Source organism: Nelumbo nucifera, chromosome 2 (genome assembly GCF_055504915.1).
Source record: "Nelumbo nucifera cultivar China Antique chromosome 2, China Antique-T2T, whole genome shotgun sequence".
Taxonomy (NCBI): Eukaryota; Viridiplantae; Streptophyta; class Magnoliopsida; order Proteales; family Nelumbonaceae; genus Nelumbo; species Nelumbo nucifera.
In genome coordinates, this window is record NC_142650.1 from 28,535,382 (window position 1) to 28,542,107 (window position 6,726).

The window sequence follows — 6,726 nt, forward strand, 5'->3', positions numbered from 1 at the left end:
GGTTAACCAAAAAAACTAACTCAACTGAATTTTATTATCTATATAATATGAATATTAACATATAATACATATACTATATTGTATTATATTATATATTGAAATATACAGTTTATTATATATAAATTATAATATATAATACATACATATATATATATATATATATATAGTGTTGAATTCGGTTTTAACCAAAAATCAAACAAAAAAAATCAGTTTTTCAAAATTTCGGCTTTGGTTCAATTTTCCATTTAAAATTTTGATTTATTTGGTTTGGTTCTTAACTAAATGAACTGTTTGCTCACCATACCTCACAGAGTGCTCATCACACCGACCTCACAACCACAACTTATCGTGTATTAGGAACATCTCTCCATGAATAATAAATACGGGTACGGGAGATGTTCTCGATGTACAGCCATAACATGTTGTAAGGTCGGTGTGAGGAGCGCTCAGTGAGGAGTAGATCTGGACTCCCCCCATGCATCACATCTTAAGTATGATAAATGTTTTCTACAATGTTTTCAAACCACTGTTGACCTAGACGGTTGGATTATTTGGTCTAGGAACCTTCCAGGCAATTGATTATGTTTTACCCCAAACCCAGTCCTTGGCCAAAAACCATTGAATTAGTCAACAACCCAATGACTCGTTTGACATTTTTGACTATTTTATATTTTAATTATTTTTTTTAAATTTTTTCATTAAAACAGACCATCCATTCAAACCAGATGGTTGAACCATAAACCCAAAAAACTGGTGGCTAGAATGGTTCCAATTTGAGGTCAATTTTTAAAACATTGGTTTTTTATGTATAGCTATAGTGTCATGCGCCAATATTGGGTATATTTCATGTAGATAGGAAATCCAAGATGCATTGAATATTAACGTGTGATCACATGTGAAAATCTATGATGACAGAAAGGTATGATACCAGAATGATTGGTTATTACTTTTATGATTTTACTAATATGCCCCTTCTTTTTTTATATTTCCATTAGAAACAAAACAAATCAAAGCCAATTGAATATGGACAGCCATGAGGATTTCATTTTTCACGTACCCAAATTCATAAAATAAGGGTCTTTCCAAAAAAAAAAAAGAATTCATAAAATATGGAGCTTGATTCTAATCTACCAGGCTACCTATTCTTGATGTGAATCCCTCTCGCCTTTTTTCCTTCGTTCGCAAGGCTTCATTTGGAAGAAGTATAAATATAGATATATAGAGTGTAAAACCTTATATTTTATATTATTTTGTATATATTTATATTGTACATATTTATATTTATACTCTTTCCAAACTGAGCATAAAGGAATATTGAGTATGTCGTTTCCATTAGTGTATGCAAGAAATATTGATCCTAAAGTGAGATTTTTTTAAATGCCATAAAGGATAGCTTTGAAATAACTTGGTAATTTACCGAGGTTCCATGCTATGATTTCTTTGAAATTGGCGACCTTGTCCTCTAATGCTACCGTTCAAGATTCTCATGCGGCTTTTACTTGTGCTTTGATCATTTGTCATGATTTCATTTTTTTAAGAGAAAGCCTTTTCAATCAGAAAAGCTGAACAATGCTCATAGAAAAAATTAAGAGATAAAGTAGACTGTACTTTACCTCAGAATTTAAAATTCCAAACATTTCCACATAAACACCAATGCTCACTTGTATATTACTATCAATTAATTCTGAGCTAGCACCTATATCAACTGTACTTTGGAGTTAAGATTTATGGGGTGGACTGATTCGAGTGAATAATAAAACTCCAAAAATCAAACACCAAGAACCTCATATCAGCTTATTTGTAGATTCCCTCTGCCTGTCCGTCCAATCAAATGCCACCCACAATACTCCTTGTAAGTGGTACAGTAAAGGAATTTGAAAGACCCAATCTCATTCCTTTTACTGGTGGACAACTGATACGGCCAATTTATACTGTGTATTAGATTGGGTATTAAGGGTGTGTTTGGTTTGTAATTAGAATAGAAATCAAAATCGGAATGATTTATTGATAAGAATTAGAATTAGTTGAAATGGGATTTTCATTATTAAGGGAGGAGGGAATGACCATTCCCTCCGTATCTTAATTTTTCCTCTGTATCAATGCATATTCAAAGCATGTACACATTATGTTTTTAATAATTTAAACCTTGATCACATCTTATGCTACACGGTGCAGCCAATGCACCACAGGTTTTATTTAAATTAAATGCAATGTTCGAAATTGTTATTTTATGAGAAATATAAAACTGAGTCTTTCCTCAGAGCCCCATACAAATTTTGACAAAACCTGAACCTAACCCCAACCCATGAAGAAAGTTTACTTGTTATGGAAAAAACTTTATCTGTCCACGTTTGACAGCCTAGGCTGTTATATTTAGACATTTTTTTTTTTCAATTGTGGTACCCTCCAAGAAGTGATCTTGTAATTGTAGGGAATTTTTTCATAAACTGATTGTCAATTGCCAGTTTGCCACCTTAACTCTCAAATACTCAGAAAGGAAAAATTATCATTTTCATAAATGAGCCCGTGCGCTATTGCTAGTAAATGGTTGATGGTTCCATAACTAGTGACCTTTTTCCGAAACAGATTTTCCAATTACACAAACAGTAAGCATGACATAACACTTATACGTATATAGCTCCAACCATAATGATTTCTACTCAATAATGATTGTCATCTGGGCTTCAAAATTATGATTGTAAGAAAAAGTAAACAGTGAAAGCATATGAATGCGTAGTGTAACTGTCCAAGTATTTTACCGAGCCAATGGTTCATTTGTCATTTAGATGCATTTAGTGTTCGCTCAAGCTTAATAGTCCAAAGTATTTATTGGATTGGAATAAATACTTTGATAAAACATAAGACCAGGTTTGAGTTGGAATTAATATAAATTCAAAATGAATTTGAACAGATTGGATGGTCCAATGAATTGGACTGATCCAAAATAGTCCAAAATATTCATTGGACTGGATTAGACCAGCTCCATTTCTAATGAATTCACATTGGACCAAATCCAGTTCAATCAACACCCCTAAATACTTAAGGAATAGATACCTTCATCAATGACTCACATGTTCTGATCTCTGAACTCTACATGTTGGGTTGGGTAAAGGCCACATTAACCCTAATATCTAAATCCTTGTGTAATTAAAAATATTTAGGTTATGTTTGGTTGAAATAAAAGGTAGGTAAAGGAAGGGAAAAGGTAGGCTATCTTTAGACCTGGTACAACCTTACCTTTCTTTTAAATCCTTTTCCTTTTCTCTTCCTTTCCCTATCTTTTCTCTCAAACTAAACATAGCCTTAAGGTCCAAAGAAAAGTTGATGGACTCAACAGTTTACAAAACCAAGAATATAATTGGGTCACTGATTAAACGATCTGACCATTAGGTTGATCCAGTAACTCATGACATGATCTATACTATAATAAAAAGTATGAATGAGGGTGTGAAACTTTTTTTGACTAAAATGCTCACATTTGTTATTTAGTCCATCTCTAATTATGAAGGTTGAAAATGTAATTTCAACTAATGCTTTTCACCTCATTTAATTCCCTTCATTAACTCTTGTATTTAATTTATTAACTCCCCATTCTTTCTTATTAAATCCCATATTTAAGTTAATTTTTCACTAATAAATGCTACAATTAGATCTATATACAATACTTTTAAAAATATAAACCCATATATTTTAAAACTTACTCAAAAACAAAATAATTTTTTTATCCAAGTGATGATTAACCAATTCAACTATCCACATCAAATTGGCCAACCCATGAAGTCATAGTTAGATAATAAAATTTTTAAATAGAAATAAATATAGAAAATTATAAAAATATAGAAAAAATAGACACATTTATGATATTTTTATTGATGATGAAAATGAAATACATAATCTAAAATTAACAAAAAATGAAGTTACTTTCCTATTTGGCAGAGATCAATAATTCAACTTTTGGGTCAAATCTGTCAACCTTGAATGTCATAATTGAATAATAAAAATTAATAAAATATAAAAAACAAACAAAAATAAAAAACATAAATTTACAAAAAAACATTTGGGCACATGTATAATATCATATATTTACATATTAAACAAAAAAAAAATAAGTGTAAATAACAGTATTATTTTTACACACATGGAAATAAAAAAAAATTATAGAAAAAGTTGAACACATCTATAACTCCATATTTACACTACTATTAAAAATATGAATAAAACTATAGGACTTTCTTTTGACTAAAATACCCAATTTTGAATTTAATCCATATTTAATTGTGAGGTTTAAAATGTAATTTGAACTACAATTTTCACCTCATTCAATTCCCCTTCTTTAAATCTTTCATTTTTTTGATAAATAAACAAAAAAGCATACACTAAGACGATAAAACATTACAAAAAGAAAAATTCAACCAATGGTATCCAAAACTTTGTAGCCCAATATGAGGTGCTTAAGTAATCAGATCCAAATTCTGCGGTCTGCATCTAATTAATAGTGAAAAACAAAAAATAAAAAAATACATGAATTTTATAGAAAATTTTGGATACATTATTTCTATCATTATCATTTATTATCCACAAAAACACTACCTACACTATTGACAAGAAACTATAGCCATGTATTGAAAACATCTCTCTATAAATGATGACATACAAGTACGAGAGATGTTCCCAATGTGTACAAGGTTTTAAAAGACTAAAGGCATAGTTGTAAGCATAACTGTAATGCATATATGGCAAGACTTAAGTTTAAAAATTTAAAAAAATAGATTAATTAAAGTTCATAAATAATAAAAAGAGCATGTTTTAGACTAAGAATTATTGTACTTACAAGCATTCAGAAAATAGAAGTATAGAAGTAACATATTTTAGGCTTTTAGCCTTAAAAAAACTAATCAATTAACAACCACAAACCTTTTATATTAATTGTAGTTTCGAAAACCAAATTTCTCAAATTGTTCAAATGACCAATCATATGTTTAAGATTATGAAAATTCCCCAACACTAAAGTTTTCATCACTAATGATGTTTTTTAATGAATCATCTATATAATTTATACTATATTTCTGGTTCTCCAACATTTTAGAAGAAATTAAACAACTTGGTTGGTTCAATCCATGAAAAAAATAAAAAAGAAAAAGAAAAGAATCCATTAGGAAGAGAATTAAGAGGCAAAAATTGGATAGACAATATTTTCTTGTAAATAAAATAGAAAAAATGACAAACTTAGGATGCGATATTTCTAGTGACCCAAAAGTGCAGAATAACAAGGAAAAAAAAAATCCTACCTAATTTGATCAAGAATGAAGAGAGAATAATGAATATTTCTTTTCGGCTCTGATTGCATTGAACTCTTTTAAAACCGTAAGAGAAACTAGTAATTTTATTTGCTCTATTAGATTTTCATTTGCCCCACAATTACCAAAGTGCCCTTCCCATACGTTTTAAACTTAAAAATAAAAAATAAAACAATCTTTTTTATTAAATAACTCAGTTTTCCTCACACCATGTGGCTTGAGGCTTACACCTCTTTCTAATAAAGGCTTAAGCTCCATACCAAAGTTATGAGGCTTAAGTCTTGAAGTAAGATATGGTGGCCTCATCTCAAGGAATTAGCTTTTTAAAACCATGGATGTGTGGTTACAATGCCATATGGATAGCAAATTTGAACGTCTTTCTAGCATTATAGATTTATCCATATGAATATTATATTTTTATATTTAACACACATGTAAGTTGTGGTTAAATTGCCTTTCTTTTTTTTAATTTTTACAAAATGGTCAAAGTCTTGTAAATTATGTTTTTTTTTGGGTAAAAAATGCATATACATATTTGATGAGCATGGATATTAAAAAAAGGGTTAATTGCTTATATATGCCTTGAAATCTGAGGAAACTACCTGGTTTCAAAAGCTACTTATATCTACCTTGTTAACCTTTCAAATGTTAAGTTTAAAAGATAAAGCATAAAGGACAAAATTTCCCTTAGGCTCAGTTTGGAAAGAATACAAATACAAATATATACAAAATAGTACAAAATACAAGATTTTGCACTCTACATATTTGTATTTGTACTCCTTCCAAACTGAGCCTTTTGTGTATTTGCACTGTACATATTTGCATTTGTATTTGGAAATAGTACAAATACAAATTTGTAGAGTGCAAATACATATTTTGTATTATTTTGTATGTATTTGTACTGTACATATTTGTATTTGTACTCCATCCAAACTAAGCCTTAATTGTTTATTTCCAAAACATTCTATGCTTGAAAATGTTATGTCCTATTGGTTCTCTTCTTCTTTAATGTCACAAGCAGCAAGACAAAGCTATGATTTTTTATTGAGGGGAACAAAGCATAATAAACATGGATAAGGGGGCCAAAAGATAAGAAACATAGATAAAATGAGCATAATATATGTGAGATTTAAATAATTACTATGAGGATTTTCAAAGCTTTGGGGGGGGGGGGGGGCATGGCTCCCATCTGCCACCCCCGGATCCATCCCTGGCAAGCAGCACTGTATGAAAGCAGCCTTCTTTCTATTTCTCTTTCTCTCCTGTTTTCCTTTTCCTTGTTCCTCTCTTCTTCTTTCTCCCTTTATCTCTTCTACGCTGCTACAAGCACCATCGAACTAGAGCATTGACTTAATCAAAATTGATTTGTTCCCATTTCTCTCATAGGAAAAAAGAGAGAGAGAAGAAGCATTGGTTTATTCGATCAAAT